The sequence below is a fragment of the Grammomys surdaster genome, unplaced genomic scaffold (genome assembly GCF_004785775.1).
Source record: "Grammomys surdaster isolate TR1022 unplaced genomic scaffold, NIH_TR_1.0 208, whole genome shotgun sequence".
Lineage (NCBI taxonomy): Eukaryota > Metazoa > Chordata > Mammalia > Rodentia > Muridae > Grammomys > Grammomys surdaster.
In genome coordinates, this window is record NW_021604653.1 from 987,701 (window position 1) to 1,005,211 (window position 17,511).

Sequence of the window (17,511 nt, forward strand, 5' to 3'; positions counted from 1 at the left end):
CTCTCCCTCTCCCTCTCCCTCTCCCTCTCCCTCTCTCTCTCTCTTTGCCTGCTGCCCATGGATCAGGATATAAACCTCTCAGCTACTATTCCAGCACGATGCCTGCCTTAGCACTGCCATGCTCCCCGCCATGATGATAATGGCCTAGCCCTCTGAAATTGTAATCGAACCACCAATTAAATACTTTCTTTGATAAGAGTTGCCTTGGCCATGGTGTCTCTTCCCAGTAATTGAACACTAAGACACAGCTTTATCTACTTGTTGAGCGGCACCACTCATGGGGCAGTCCCCTGCATGATAAACACAGTTCTCTGATTCAAAAACTCACACTGAGAATTTCCCACTGCTACAAAGTAATTTGGGAGCAGGAAAGATGGCTCAGCCATAAAGAGAATAGGCTGCTCTGGCAGAGGACCTGAGAGTGCCCACATCAGGCAGCTCATGGCTGCTTATAACTCCAGTTCCAGTCAATCTACCTCCATATTCTAGCCTCCATGGAACCCTGCACATATGCACAAAGACACACACACACACACAGAGGATGGAAGACTTTTTCATTTTCTTGTGTAAAAATTATTACAGAGGGTTGGAACGATGGTTAAGAAGATAAGATACTTAGTACAAAGCCTGGTAACTTGAGACCCACATGATGGAAGGAAGGAGAGAATTGTGTTCTGATTGTCTTCTGACTTCCCTATGTGCACAATGCCATGCATATCTCTACCCACAACACACACAAAATATGGAAAAGAAATGAATTTTTAGTTTTGAAACCAACTTCTAGGTTTATACTCCCAAAGAACTGAAAACAGAGACTTACAAAGCTACTGGCATCCAACTGGGCATGGTGGCACATGACTGCCACTCCAGCACTTGAGAGGCAGAAGCAGGAGGATCTCTGTAAGTTGAAGGTCAGTCTAATATATACAGTGTGTTCAAGGATAGCCAGGGCTACATAGAGAGACCCTGTCTCAAAACAAACAGATCAAAATTTACAAACCAATATCCATGGCAGCACTAGTCACTACAGCCCACAAGTGGCAGTAGCCAGTGTCCATCTACAAATGAACAGACAAAAGCCAGGGTAGGCATACAGTGGAATATACTATTTAGCCTCAACAACATGGATGAAGAGTTGAGACACTATAGTGGTGGGAGATACTATTCATGGGTAAGAACACTTGTTGCATAGGCATGAGTCCCTGAGTTTGATTTCCAGAAGCAAAATTTAAAACAACAGCAACAAAACCAAAAAACAAACAAACAAGATAACCCAGCTAGCTGAACGCAGTGGATTATACAAGTAATCTCTGTGCCAGGAATGCAAATTGCAGGCCAATGAGAGAACTTGTCCCCAAAAATAATGTAGGCAGAGTCTTAAGAAGGACAGCCAACACTGTTCTCTGGCTTCCACATGCATATGCACACATGTGCACATACTCACATACACAAGTGCACCTGTACAAGCACAAACGTCCATATAACACAATCGAAGGTAACAACTATGCTTAATTCAGAAGCCAAATCACACCAGGATGAACATGCCATAAGTACTGCTGCTGATGTGAGCTTTGTAGGATAGACCTTCCAAGCTGAAGAATCCCCTGACCTCACATCTTGTAGGGACAGGAAAACAAGGTGCATAAAACGCAGCATGCTTGGTAGCCAGCACTTCGAGAGTGGGGAAGAGAATCAGCAGGTGGTGAAAGAATTCATCCTCTAGAACAGAAGAGGAAGAATCCTTTATTGGGTGGGGCAGCTGAGAGGGCAGGGGGCTGGCCAGTGATCGGAATAAGCCTGCAGTGCAGGGCAATGGGCAAGGTGGAGCTCTATTTGGGAGAAGTACCTTTACTAGAATTTCTCTGCATGCAGTCTCCTGGCACGCAATTCATGCCGTGGGAAGGAGGGCATTCCACATTAGCTAAGCACAGTTCCGGGAGGTTAGCATGAGCCACTGTGCAGCTTCATTTCCAGTTGTACCATTTCTGCCATGCAAATCAGGGCAGGCCATGCAAAATACAAAACAGGGTCATGCAAATGAGAGTACCCCTGGCTGATCTAAGTTCCATGGGTATGTCCGCTCATCTGAAAGCCCATATCCGTGTTTCTCTGACCTTCCTAGGAAGAGGACCTTCTAGTCAGCCAGAGAGATGGGCATCCAGAAGCTTCCTGTATGCACAAAGAGCATCCAAGAGAGTTACTAAACCACATCTGTGAAATAAGCAAGCTCGGAGACTCTCTGTAGCTCATTTTCTACTAGGCCACTGTAAAACTCCTGTGAGTGGCTTACTCACTATACAACTAAACCAAGTTACTCTAAAGCAGTGATTCTCAGCCCGTGGGTTTTAGCCACTTTGGTGGCTGAACGACTTTTTCACAGGAATCCCCTAAGACCATTTGCATATCACATAGTCACATTTTATTCAAAATAGTATCAAAATTACAGTTATGAAGTAGCAACAAAAATAATTTTATGGTTCGTGTCATTGCAACATAAGAAACTATATTAAGGGTCACAGCCTTAGGAATGTTGAGAATCATTATTCTAAAGAAAAGCTAGAACGACTTAAGCCAATCAAATAAATAAATACACTAGTGGACCCTGAGTTAGAACAACAGCAGCACCAAGACTAGAGAGAAGTAAGAAGCTCCATGCCCAGCCACCTTCGTACCCTGCATTGAATATGCTTCCTATACATTACAGCATATACCTGGACTTTGTCTCTGCTTCCTAGGGTGGGATAGACTCCAGCCCTTAGAACTCCTTGACTAAAAGGAGTCTTTGTGACTCATGAGCTCCTTGGATTACAGATCTAAGTGTACTAAAGGGTGACATGACTCAAGTAGGGGCTGGTCGCCAGAAAGAGCAGCCACATGACCATGAGAACATGACCATAAGCCAGGCAACGGTCGGGAGAGGAAGCTGTAAGTTGCAACAGGCCATTTTAACGATGCCCCAGGAAAGACTCTGGACACTGTGTTCGATGGTGCATCTGGTGGGAGACCATGAAGATAAGAGAAGAAAGTGACACTCCCTAATTCCACAAGAACAGAGCAGAAGAACTGAGTTTGTGACCCTCCAAGATTTTATCCTATGTGTCTCTTTATTGACTTGATTAACATTCTTTATAAGTAAATTAATGGTAATCAAGCTGGGGACATGTATCAGTGGGTCAAATGTTTTACCTTAAATCACTCGAGTCCCTAGAACCCACTTGAAGTGGGACACAGCAACACTCTTATTGCTTTCATGTGCCCTAAGATGGCAGGCAAAGGGAGGGGAGTCCTCCAGAAGTGGGGCCCAGCTAGCCTGGCATATGCAGTGGAGAACAAGAGACTGTATCAAGGATGGTTGGTTCAAAGGTAAAGACTGGCTCCCAGGTTTGTCTCTGACCTCTACAACCAGGCCAGAGTGTGCACGAGCCTACTTGCACTTAAATGTATACATACATAGGTCCTCTTGGGAACTCTTGATTTGTAGTCCATCAGTCTAACCAGAAATCTTTTCCCTCTTAGTAACAAGAGCTAAAATGTTGGGAAATGGCTGTAGTACTTAAATTCAATTGTCAATGTGATGAGATTTAGGATTAAAAGAAAGATGTGTCTTCATTAAAGAAAGCTTTAGGGTGTATCTGTGGGAGACTTTACTGGTTAGGTTATGGGCAACACCATTCCCTAGGCTAAGAGCCTGAACTGAATAAACAGAATAAAGTGAATTGAGTACCAGCATTTTGTTTCCTGAGTATGGATAAAATGTCACCATCTGCCTCAAATTCCTTCTGCTGTACCTTGATGGACTGTACCTTCAAACTGTGAGCCAAAATGAACCCTTCCACAGTCGCCTTTTTTTTTTCATGACAGTTTTAACTCATTAGCAGAAATATCAACATCTTTCCTCACAGATAGGTACAGAACACTCTATAAATAAAATTGTCACAGCAATTTCAATGGAGGGATGCTACCCAGGTCTTATAAAAGGTATAGAGTAGCAATAGGACCTACTACTCAAGGTTACACTGTGAAGGTGACAGAATTCAAAAGCTTTTCTGTCTCCTGTGATGATGGACAGGCTATGACTTCTGGCTGTGCACCCACAGGCTCCTGGTCTCCCCGATCTCCAGCTCCACCCTACATCTGCTCACCATCCCCAACGTGACCACACACTGCTGTGTCCCTGAGGAAGAATGTCTGTGTCGTGATGATAAAATTACCCTGCTCGAACTACCGCTCAGGAAAATAAATTCTGGGAACACGGCACCGGGGGAGGCCAACTGTTTCTCTCAAAATCTTTTCCAACAAAAATATAAATTAACAACAGGATGTAAAAGGAAGTGACAAATTTCACTGCAGTGAGCATGTGGGTCCTGGGCCAGCCCTTCTCTCTGCACTTACACCTCCTCTCCATAGCTTACCTGTCCCCACTCATCAATTCTTCTTCTTTAAACCCCAAAGCTTCCAACGCTCCTTTGCTTTTATTACACTGGTATCACAGTTCTGTGTTTTCTCTGTGCTAAGTGTAGCAATTAAGGCCTCAGACAGTCAAGGTGGTAATTTTTCAAATAAAAATTATATGCTTGGAGCTAGGGACGCACCTCCGTTGGTAGAGTGCTCACCTAGTGTGTACAAAGCTCTGAGTTGTATCATCTGAACCACCGGAAACCATCGCCACCTACCTAGAGAGTTTCAAGCCAGCCTGGCCTATGAAGTGAGACCCTATCTCACAAAGTAAGAAGAACCACACTCATAAATCATCTTCTGTTCTTAAAAACAGTTCAAGAAGGCCATTATTTAAGTACTTTTAAAACTTAAGTGAATTATCTTCCAGGAACTACAATACCATTTGCTTAGCACTACACTCATTGCATGTATTAATGATACATTAAAATCCTTCAGGGTTGGCAAGATGGCTCAGCAAGAATCTAGCCTGACAACGGGAGTTTGATCACACATGGCGGAAGGAGAGCCCTAACTCCTGCAAGAGGACCTTTGACTTCCACGTGCATACCTTAGTAGGCAGGTGCCCACACACATATAACACCTAAAATGTAATTTAAAAATTAGGCCTCGACTGGTCACAAGGAAACACAGAAGGGGAAAGCCTCCAGTTCTACACCTTTGCCTTTAAACTTGCAGATTCTGCTTCTTTTGGAGGTCTGTATTTAAACATAAGGCAGGGCTGTCTCCTTAGCCCGGAATTTGCAATGTAAGCTAGACTGTGTATCAGTGAGCCCCAGGGATCGGCCTGTCTCAGCTGCCTTAGCACTTGATTCTTTTAAAAAGATTTATTTTTATTTTAATATCTATATTTGATTTTTAATATGCCTTTGAGTATCTTTTCATGTTTAATATGTATATTCATGTGTCTGTGTGAGCGTATGTACACATAAATGCAGTTGCTGACAGAGGCCAAAAGAGGATGTCAGGTCCCCCGGACCTGGGGTTATGGATGTTTGAGAGCTGCTCGATCTGTGTAGGGGAACCAAGCTCGGGTCCTCCATAAGAACAGTAAGCATTCCTAACCTCGGAAGCACAGAGTCATCTCTCCAGCCCCACACCAGCTTCTTCTCCTGCACGCCATGTGGTTTCTGGGGCTGGAACTTAGACCCTCATGCTTGCAAGGCAGGTATGTTGTAACTAAGTCATCTTCCCAACCTAGATGTCCAACCTTTTGACACTGTAATATGTTGTTATCTGCAAATACGTCAGGCTTCATGCATACCCATCCTTGGGTACATGTGACCTTAGGCTGAAGGAAGGACAGGCTAGTAAGTGTCACCTGGGACCCCATTATGATTACCTGACAGGGAGATGTGGTTTGTTGCATCTGAGCAAGATCCCCCAAACCACATTCTACCACATACTCACTAGTCTAGGAGAAGATCTCAATTCAAAGCCTGAAACATGGCTATGGCACCCACTGAATGCAAACAGCTTTCACACCATCCCAAAGTCAGAGCATCAGCAGGATGAACCCCTAAAGCCAGGACTCGGTGTTACCTAAGGGTACCTAGAAAGACAGTTTCTCACAGCAGCAGTGACTGAGCACTTAGACCTAAAACACATTGTCTCCTTCAGAAGGGCACATGATCACTGGCTTCGTTCAGAATCATCCTAAAACTGTTACACACACACACCTCCAATCTCATTCTGACTCCCAGGTCTCTCTGAACTAAGAGCAAAGAAAGGCTTTGATCTGTGTTCTGTTCGTTTCTATGGGGCAAGAACGGGAATTGTTATAAGGATATTACTGCCATCTCTTTTCTATCAAGTCCAGTTACCTCTACTGCCTCTCAATGTGGGGTCCCTCCCAGGACAGCCAGGGCCCCTCCACTTAGTGCTATCTATTTTTAAAGACCCAGAGTCTCACTCAATTCAAAACTTCCTGCATTTTTTTTTAATCCAAATATGGTTTATGACACTGGGCCAGTTCATCAAAGCCACTCAAGGCTGCTGATAGTCAGCATGACAATGGCCTTCACTGGCCTTCAATTTTGCATTTTCTTTCCAAATTCCCATTGGTTCTTACCTTAGAGAATAAAAATGTCTCCACTAGGCCTGGTTTGATAGCTAGTTTTCAAATACAGCCCAGGACCACTTGATTAGGGATGTTGCCTTCAGTGGAATGGGGCTTCCTATATCAATTAGCAGTCAAGACACTTGACCTGGGCAGTTTGTCAATTGAGGAGTTTCACTCATCTGACTCTAGGCTGTGTCAAGCTAACAGTTAAAGAAAACTAGAACAGCCCGTTTCAAAGTAAGAGATAGATGTTGCCTGAGGAATAACACCCAAGTTATCCCTAGCCCCCACAATCGGGTTCGTAACACACACACACACACACACACACACAAGATGGAGTCTAGTTGGAGATCTTCACATAACTCAGGATTTGTCTTCAAAGAAGAGTCAAGGTATGTCATCTTAGGTATACAACAATTTCTCAGGCTGGAGAGATTGCTCAGTGGTTAAGAGCTCTTAACTGACTGCTCTTCTAGAGGTCCTGAGTTCAATTCCCAGCAACCACATGGTGGCTCACAACCATCTGTAATGGGATCTGATGCCCTCTTCTGGTGTGTCTGAAGACAGCTACAGTGTACTTACATATATAAAATAAATCTTAAAAAAAAAAAAAAGTTTCTCCCCTCTCCCTTTCGGCATCCTGGCCATGAGGTGAGTAGGCTTCTCCTATAACCTGCTACCATAGTACACTGTCTCCCCATAGGCCAAACCAACAGGGCCGACAAATCATGAGCGAATGCCTCCAAAGCTGTCCAAATAAGTCTTCTTCTCATAAGCAGGTGCATCACAGGCATATCTTACATTGACAAATTGTTGTCACCCTATGTCAGCAGAGACAGGACTTGGTAACATGGTAGAGGAAGAGGGTGATCGAGTCTGCCAATTCAAGGAGGCCAACTATATTCCTACTTGGGGCTATCATGTGTGGAAAGGCCATGTGCCACACCTACCGAAGACTATTTAAAGGATGATAAGAAACGTAAAGGCATCCATGATGTGGATTTCAAGTTGTAAATGTCAGTGACGGCAGAGTCTGCTGCTTATGGATCTCCTCCAACACCAAGCTGACAACAGCCCAAACCAGCGGCTCTGGGGGAGGCTGACAGACAGCTGCTCTTTCAGTAGTCTTGTTTGGTAGAGCCAGGAGAGCCCTTGAAAGGTGACTAACTATGGCATGCCAAAGTTGGAGGGGAGGGTGTGTGTGACAACTTTAGGTGGTAGAAAGACACGTGCCAGGAGTCCTACATGACGCCAACACACCGCCTGTTTCATGAAGGCTGTCAAACCCACACAGAAAAGAGATCAGGAGAGATGTATGGAGACTGCCAGAAAAACACACACACATGCACACACACACACAGTATACAGAATACAAAACAGACAAGGTTTCATGTAGCCCAGGCTGTCCTCAAACTCACGAAGTAAGTTTGAACTTGTAGTGGAGGGCAGAGACAATATGCCTTCCCCAAGGCCAGCCTGCTGCTGAGAGCTGCCATCCTTGGCAACCTCTGGAGAACACTGCCTACCAGATACCACTAAACCAGCTTCCTGGAGAAGGAACCCTGCAGAGAGCTTGTTCAGTTGCCCAGTTCCTACAACGACTCTCATTCTCATTAAGCAGGTTGTGGGCATTCAGCATGCTCGCTGTATTTTAGACAAAAAGAAAATTAAAAATTCCACATCCTTAGAGATTCAAAGCGCCTTTGAGTTTCCAAAGGAGACGTTTCCTATTCCCCTGAATTCACCCAGAGGGATAGACTCTCAAGGTGACAGCTAGACAGAAACCACAGATAAAAGTCACATGGTCACGTGACTTTTCAGTGCTAACTTTAATGCTGTTATTCACAGTAAGTCATTCTGAGGGCAAAGCCTGGGTGGTTTTGCTACTATGATCTGGTTAGAGTCTGAGTGTATTCTAAGATCCACATACATAACAGAAATAAGAATTAGAAATGTTTAATGTTGCGTTGTGTTGACCCTGACACTCAAAATCTCAGCCTTTGAAGCCTACATGCTTACACCAAGTGTACTAAGATAATGCTCAGGGCATATGAAGCACCACAGGGGATCAGACACTTGAAAGACATACTCAGCAAACTGTTTTCTCTACAAAATAGACACACTATGGGGGGCAAGGAAATGAACTCCTTCAGCAAGGGTTCCTCATATACCCAGGGATCAGAGTGAAGAGACTTTAGCCAGCCCCAACATGGCTAACACAGTTCTGGGATGCCTTACCCTTCTCCCCCAATTCCCTCTGCCTTGTTTTTAATTAAATGTCATTAAAAAGCCATTAGATCAAATTCCTAGAGCTAGCCACCAAGGTCTATTCCCTTACTTGGCCACTTCCTCCTCCTGAGGCTACCTAGGTCTAGCAATCAAAGTACTGAAGTCCAGCAATCAAAATTCCCCTTTGATTCGCCTAATTAACATGCCCAATTAAAATTAAACACCTCATCCTAACATAGCGCTTACCCCTTTACCTTTAGAAACATCCATTCTCCTGTGGGCCACATCTGTCTCCTCTTTATCCAGAGGCAGCCCTTTGTCCCACTCAAGAACAAATATCCCTGCCCATTTTCTCTTGTTCCCTTTCCCTTCTCCTCTGTCTCCTCCCTTTGTCTCTTATTCCCAGCCCTCTGTCCTTCTGAGGGAAATAAATCCCCTTTGTGCTGAGAACTTCATCTGGGGATCTTGAGTTGATACCAATCACTTTACACAGAGATTATTTGATTATTCTGTGTATGCGTGTTTGTGTTTGATGTATGTACATGTATGTGTACTTCTTTTTGAGATAGGATTTCATGTAGCTTAGGCTAGCCTCAAAACCTATTTATAGCCAAAAATGACTGAACTTCTGATCTGCCTACCTCCTCCTTCTGAGTGCTGGACTTACAGGAACACTATAACCACTACATATGGTTTTATACAATGCAAGGGACAAAACCCAAGGCTCTGTGAATGCCAGGTAAGCACTCCACTAACTTGGCGACATCCCAATGCAGTGTCTGCAAATGCTGATATTTCCAAAAGATAAGACCCGACTCAAATTCTTGGTCCTCTCTCTACTGTGACCTTTGTTCAGGCAGGATGCATATCTGCTGACACAGTACTTACATGGTCTAACGGACCCTCCTCCAAAGTCCACTTTAGGGTAGGAATCACTCCTGAAAGAAAAAAAGACAAAGACAGCTTTAAGTTTCCCTGTTGAAGGTCATGAGGTATCGTGTAGAGAGGCTGTCAAAGAGTTTGTCCAACGTGCTTCTGAGTTTTGGAACTCAGAAGCCTAAGAGGGAGAAGTTTTCTTCCTCAAAGGCATTAAAAAACAAAGGTTAGGGGACAGCTCAGCAGGCAAAAACTGTTCCTCAAAAGCATGAGGACACACCCTTCATCTAGAACCCATGGGCAAAGCCAGGAGTGGTGGTGGGCACTTCTAACCCCAGCTATGGCAAAGACAGGAGTTGGAGACAGGCGGATCCCTAGGGCTTGCTAGATGGCCTGCCCAGCCTTTTGGGTGAAGTTCCAGGCCAATAAAAGACTCTGCCTCAAAAAAAAAAAAAAAAAAAAAAAGCAGCCAGTGCCTGAGTTGGCCAGAAACAAAGCAACTCTTACTTAAGAAAGTCTTAACTAAGACCTCTTAACACCAGGTCTCAGCAGGCACTAAAGCCTTTTACCAACTCTAAGTCCACATTAACACATTAACATACATGGCTCTAAAAACACAATGAAACAAGCTCATAGTGGCTCTGTTACAAAGTGAGAGGAGTTGGCAAGAGGACAGAAAGACAACCCAACCCCAAGCCTGTCCCTTCAAATTATGCCCCTACAACATATTACTTGTAGCTGCCTCACCTTGAAGCATTAAAAATGTCCGCTTTAGAGGCTAGAGAGATGACTCAGTGATTAAGAGAGACTGCTGCTCCTCCAGTGGACCTGGATTCCATTACTACCACCCACATTTGGCAGCTCACACCCACCCCTAACTCCAGCTCAGGTTGACCTGACACCCTCCTGTGGTCTCCTCAGAAAATGTAGTCACCTGCGCAAACACACACATAGGCATACACACACATACATAAATTTTAAATGAAAGAAAGAATTCCATCTTAGAAACATGTCTAATAATATTGCATGCTTCTGGTCTGGCTAAAAATTTTAAGGAGGATCTGGAGGCTATAGCTCAGCAAAGCACATACAAGAAGCTCTACACTTGACACTGGATCCCAGCACTGCATGCAATGGAACTGGCGGTGTGTGCCTATAAACCCAGCACAAAGAGAATGTGAGACCAACCTGGGCTACATGAGACCCTGAATGCCCCTACCTACCTACCCAAATCAGGTGGGAGAATGAAAACATGACTCAAACACATCCCCCCCAAGGGTCTGTCTGTCTGTGTCTCTGTCTGTCTGTCTCTCTCTCTGTCTCTCTCTGTGTCTCTGTCTCTGTCTCTCTCTGCCTCTGCCTCTCTCTCTCTCTCTCTCTCTCTCTCTCTCTCTCTCTCTCTCTCTCACACACACACACACACACACACACACACACACACACACAAAACCAACCAACCAACCAACCAACCAACCAACCAACCAACCAAAACAAAAAAAGAAAACAAAACTGGTTCTGCTAGCCGAGAGATGTCTCCTCCAAGAATTATTAAACAGCCAAGGCTTCTCTAGGAGGGAAAGAAGAGAAATGATCAGATCTTACTCCTTACACACACGCTCAAATCAACTGGTTAAGTCTTCTAAACCTAATCAACTCATCCTAAAGACGTCATGGAAAAGTGTGCTATAAAATAGGTTGACTATTTTTTTATCCACACAGGGACAATTTCCTCTTTCTAAAAACCATGGCATAGGATAATTTACAGTGTCAACATCTTAATCCCTGTGAGGGAACTGTAAGCAATATCAGAGTGGGGTGGGGTGAAACCTCAATTGTTTCAGATCCACTGTCTCTAGAAAGCAGTCAGGACTCAGTAAATGCTTACTGATGGGTGAGGCCGAATCCACGCCAAGGACTGTGTGGACCCTTTTCAGGTGGGCCTCTATCTGAGACAACTCTGAGTGAGGTGAAGGAAAGAATTCTGAGAAAAGATTACACTAAAGAACAAAGCTACTAATTCTCAGGATTCTAGTTAGATGGAGTTGCTGAGGATGTGTGGGGAGGTGAGGTACTATTTATGTGGGTATGTACATATGTCCCTGAGCATACAGAGAGGGGGTCAGTGTAAAGTCTCCTTCTCAATTTCTCTCCACATTACTTTTTAAAGATTTATTATTTTTATTTCATGTATGTGAGTGTTTCGTGTGTGGTGTGTATATATTTTACATGTATATATATCACATGCATGCCTGGTGCCAGATAAGGCCAAAAGAGGGTACTAGATGCCCTGAAACTGGAGTTACTGATGGCTGTAAGTGTCTATGCAGGTGCTAGGAATCAAACCAGGGTCCTCTGTGAGAGCAGCAAATAATCTTAACCACTGAGCCATCTCTCCAGCCTCTGCCCTACTCTTTTAAAATAGGGTTTCTCATGAAACTAGGAGCTCACCAACTTGGCTAGGCTGGTCAGCCAGTGAACTCCAGGGATCCTCCTGTCTCTGTCTCCCCCAGTGATAGAGTGACAGATGCATGCCCCTGCACCTGGCTTTTTATATAGGTGTTGGGGATCCAAACATAGATTCCCATGTTTAAGCAACAAGCCCTTTATGGGATGAGCCATTTCCCCAGTAGCCTCAAGTAATTATATTTTCTAGAGAAAATTCATCAAAATGTTGTCACATCATCAAAATTATGTCACATGAGCAAGAGGTATAGGTCAACTATGAATTACACCAATGGTAAAACTGTCACATTCAAAGAACTGTGAGTGACATGGACACTTCTAATTGATTTTTGATTACATGTATATGTGTGAGTATGTGCACTACATGCATGCTGGTACCAATGGAGGCCAGAAGAGGGCGTCAGATCCTCAAAATCATATGGATGCTGGACGCCAAACCCATGTCCTTAACAAGAGCTGTATGTGCTGTTAACCACTGAGCCATCTACACCCCAGACAACATTAAACCTTCACTCCCTCAAGAGCTTTCAAGCCTTGACTACTTTTCTAAAGCAACAGCCAGATAGTTAAGAAGTACCTTAAATATCCCAACAAGTTACTTTGCAAGTCATGAAAGAAACACTGGCTCTGCGTTCAGTGAGAAGCTGAAGAGCTGTTTACTTTCACCCTTGCCAATGCTTTAATGGTCAAGTAATCTTAAATCTCATTTCCCACAGAGCCAAGTATATAACCCTAACCATTTCAGACCTGCCGTCATCTCCTACCAACCAAGCTACGTCTCCAGTCCTGGACTTTCCTGGTTCTTAATTACACCTAAACTGCAAAACCATTCCCAGGGGTCATTTGGTGACATTTTATAGCCATTCCTAGGTCTGTCTGTAAAGAAAATGATAGAGGAGGTCATGTCCCCTTCCTACATTTCAAAACTGCCCATGATGTCATAGTTTCTATCAAGCCGACATCTACATGTAGGTGGGCTCTCCATTTTGTCCTGGACTTACCCACTGATGTCCCACACATACAGGCTCTCATGTTGCCCAGGCTGACCTCAAACTCCATACACAGCTAAGGATAATCTTGAACTTCTGATTCTCCTACCTCCACCTCCAGAATGCAAAGATTAAGGCATGTACCATGTGGTTTATGTGGAGCTTGACATGAACCCAAGGCTTTGTGCATGAAAGGCAAGTGCACTACCAACTGAGCTATGTCCCCAGACCTAGATCTTCCCCTTAGTTACATCTAAACTACGAAAGCATTAACAGAGGTCATGAGAGCAGGATTTCATCATGAAAGAAGAACAGGCTGCATCCTCAGAGGAAGGCAGTGAACAACACAGACAAGACTGAAATCACAAGTTTAAGCAAAACATATCTCTTTTGTTTTCTACTTTGCATAGAGCCATTACAAGACCTACCAACCAAATAGTCCACCCAGGAAGTAATGTGCTCCACAGCAGCACTCTGTGGTGAGTCTGCACCAGGGTTTCTTGTCCATTCCCAGCCTTCACCCAGAATAGCTCAAAGGTGTACCATGATGAGCCAAACAAAGCACCTGAGACCTCAACATGCTGGGGACTGTGCCCTGTCCACTTTCATATCCCAGGTCCTTTCTACACTAGATCCAGGACTATCTATACCATCTCAGGCCTGAATACACATCCCCAAGCCCACCCACACTATCCCCAGGGCCATGTGCACCATCCCCAGCCTATCTATTTCATTCTCAGGTCTACCTATACCCATCCCCACTCAGGATCTGATGGCTCAGGAAGGTGGAAGTTGGTTCTAGACTCCTGTGTCTCTCTTCCTCTAACCCTTCATGTGTTTTGGGTCTGTACTGCCAATTGGACCTCCTCTCAGGGTTTACCCTCAGGCAGCTTTTGCATTTATTCCCTATAGGGGATGTCCCTCACATCACCATCAGGTGTAACACAGCACAGGCTCCCTGTTCCATCTTCCACTTCAACAGCAAGGACAGGGGTGGCTAACTAGAACCACCAAAGCTGCCATGTATGTTCATTTAGTAGTTGCAGGAGTCTGTGGCTCTAGCTAAAGTACCTTCATGCCTATAAAGATCTGAAGCAGTAAGACCACCTAGTAGCATCCATGGAGAGTAAGTTATAGACATGTATGAGCTATAAGGCACTTGATCATCCTTTTCAAGAATCAAGTGGTCATCCAATCAACGTTAGATGGAAAAGCTAAAGTCATTACAAGTGAAATTCTGTCTAATCACATAGGGTAAGAATTGCCTTTCATTTGGGTTGTGTATAAAGGTATATGTATCTTTATATGCACACATGCACATGTGTGTGTGTGTGTGTGTGTGTGTACAGTGTGTATATGCATGTGCACATGCTTGCAGAAGCCTGAGAAAAACTTGAGGTTCTCGTTCCTCAGTACCTTGTCAACCCCAGGTTTGTGACAGGATCTATTCTCTCTCGCTGTCCAGAACACACTAAGTAGGATTGGCTGGCTGGCTACCCAGCGAGCTCCAGAGATTCACCTGTCTCCATCTCCCAGCAGTGGCTTACATGTGTGTACCACCAACCAGGCTAGAGTCGTCTTTGCCATTAGAATGTACAAGTTAACTTCAGGTTTTTATTTAACTCCAAACCCGATAACATTTTCCCATTTCAATGAGGTTTTTTCACAAGTCTCCATAGAATCTGTCTCGAAATATGGCAGAATTGAAATCTGGGCCCAAGTACAGCTCCAACTCCCACAATCTCTGTAAGAACAGCAAGGTGACTGTGCAGTTCTGCCTTCTATGTCTAGGACATAGGTCATCACACTTCCTGTTTAAGAGAACAGAGTTGCCTGAGCTGAAACTTAGGACTCGGCTTCCAACCTCATGGAGTCCTTGAGCCTTCTTCAGATACAGGCAATTACTATGGCCAAGGCTGCTGCTGCTTTGGTGGAATAATAAATTCATAAAACCATAAAAAAGTAGTTCTTAGGAATAGTGCCTCAGCCTATCAAGTACCAGGATTACGCGTATATGGCCCCATGCCCTGAAGGTTATCTATATTGCCCCACACCCTGCAGGTTATCTTTATTTCCAATCACCTTAAAGTTTATTACACTATCAAACAGCAGATCCTCCATACAAAGCTTGAACACACCACCCCAAATGAGACACTGAATTTTTATCTTCTTCAGATTGTACTATAAAAAGGCACTAAGAAATTAATCTTCTTTTTTTGTTGTTTTTTTTGTTTGTTTATTTGTTTTTTGTTTTTGAGGTTTTGTTTTGTTTTGTTTGAGACAAGGTCTCCTTATTTAGACTAGGCTGGCCTCAGACTCAGAGATACCCCTGGTTCTCTCTCCTAAGTGCTGAGATTAAAGGTGTGTGCTACCATACCTGGCCTAGGAATTAATCTTAAAATTTTGGCTTTGATAAACCCTGAGTGGAGGCGGACATTTGTGATCCTAGTACTTGTGAGGCAGAGTCAAGGAGAATCAGGAAGCCAGCCCGAGCTACATAGCAAGGCCAGCCTGGGGCATATGAAACCCCCTCTCATATTAAAACTAAATAAAATAAAAATAAAATTCTGTTTCCAGAACCATCTCGAACTTTCTGCCTGCCCAATTGTTCTAAAATGCAGACCTTGAATGGTCACACACGGCGACAGAGGCATTACTTGAGAAACTGAGGCTGAAATCTCAGACACAGGGCGCTGAGACTGTGCACTGGGCACAGAGATTACAGCACAAGCATAAGGATTCCCAGCACCCACGTAAGAGCCTGGCATGGCAGCTCAAGCCAGCGCCGGGAGAACAAGGCCAGGCTGATCCTGAGGCTTGCTGGGCAGCCAGTCTAGCTCACTTGGTGAGCTCCAGGTTCAGTAAGGGACCCTGCCTCAAAACAGTATGGTGAAGACTATTTAGGAAGATCACCAGTGTTGACCTATGGTAGTACATAGGTTTATGGTAGCATAAACCTACAAATCAGGAATCATGGTGGACCCCAGCAATGAGTGATTTGGGGGTATGCCAAAATTTGAGATTTACCACCCACAGCTATTACCAAGAGAGTTGGGCCATGACACTTCAGAGAGGTCTCTTGCTTACACAACTCTGGTGTTTCTTCTGCTCCTAAACAACTTGCTATAGCATGATGTCAGCCATTCCTCTCTATTTTTAATCCCTCACGATGAGGCTGCTGCTGATTCACTCAACACCTTATGCTATCACTGAAATAGTAAGGAGCCTTCTCTCACGCCCTTAATGGAAGGTGACTGCTGCCTGTTATCCCTAGTGTAATCGCAGGAACACTTTGGTGGCAAAAGCGTGTCCTCTGTCGCCCTCAGCAAAAGCTGAGTGTGGCGTTATAATTATAACTCCCCATTCTTTTCTATGACGCGCTGCCATACTGTATCCTTTGAAAGGCAGCTCCCCAGATGTCAGAGGAAAGAAACAGCAAGCACGGGATCAAGTGCAGTTTACTGTAAACAGAGATCAAAACTTCATCTCCCAGGGCAAACCTCCCACGACTGACAGGAAGCAAATTTGGCAACAATGGCGTGGCTCCTCTCATTTATCTACAAGAAATGTATAGGAAAGAAGAAAGTCCAGTTTATTTCACGTTTTCTAGGGGGTCTTTCAGTGCCCTTATGACAATGTACTGACTAAGCACCAAGACAGAAGGAACACGGGGACATGTCCCAAATACTTTCACTATACCTTTAATATGTTGGGGTGTTTGTTAACTCAGAGAAGGGACTTGCATACCTGCTGTGAGGTCTCAGATGAGTTGTGAATACCAACATGTTATTAATTTCCTTTTGCTTTTTGATTAATTTCGCACTTACACTGCAGAAGAAAGGGGAGATTAATGAGGTCTGGAAGACAAGGCTGGGTTCTCATAACACACGAAATCAACCTCAAGTGGGAGCAAACAGAGGACCTAGATAAGGAAATAATAAAGGAAACTGCTGTGAAAAATACCAATACCCAGAAACCTGGGGAGTTTAAACGGTAAGGTCTAGCTACTTCTCTTCCCAGCAGAGATATGAAAACAATGGAATTCTGAAGCCAGAACTACTCGACAATTTCCCAATGTCAGAAGCCATGGGTTCATTACCAGGCATTACTGTAACTCTGAATGTCGTAAGAGCCCCGTGACATGGTATTCAGTCCAGTCACATCCTGTCCTTGTCTTAAGTCTCCCTGATGATCATGCTACAGTGTCTACTTAAACACAGGGAAGGAGCAATGTCAACTGCATCAACAGGCATGAAGAAAAGGAGAATCCAGTGCTTGCTTGATACACGTCAATCCTTCCACTTGGGAGGTAGAGGCAAGAGAGTCAGAAATCCAAGGCATCCTTGGCTGTATACAGAGTATGCATCCAGTCTGGGCTACTTGAGACCTTGAGAAAGAAAGAAAGAAAGAAAGAAAGAAAGAAAGAAAGAAAGAAAG

General features: G+C 44.2%; 1 protein-coding gene across 1 annotated transcript in view; it reads right to left on the reverse strand.

Moving 5' to 3' along the window:
- Positions 1-17,511, reverse strand: part of Mgat5 (alpha-1,6-mannosylglycoprotein 6-beta-N-acetylglucosaminyltransferase) — a 281,270-nt gene that overhangs the window by 226,344 nt on the left and 37,415 nt on the right. Inside the window, exon 2 of the mRNA XM_028771515.1 lies at positions 9,635-9,684. The gene's annotated coding sequence lies outside the window, so the exon portion shown is untranslated. The remainder of the gene's footprint in view (positions 1-9,634; positions 9,685-17,511) is intronic.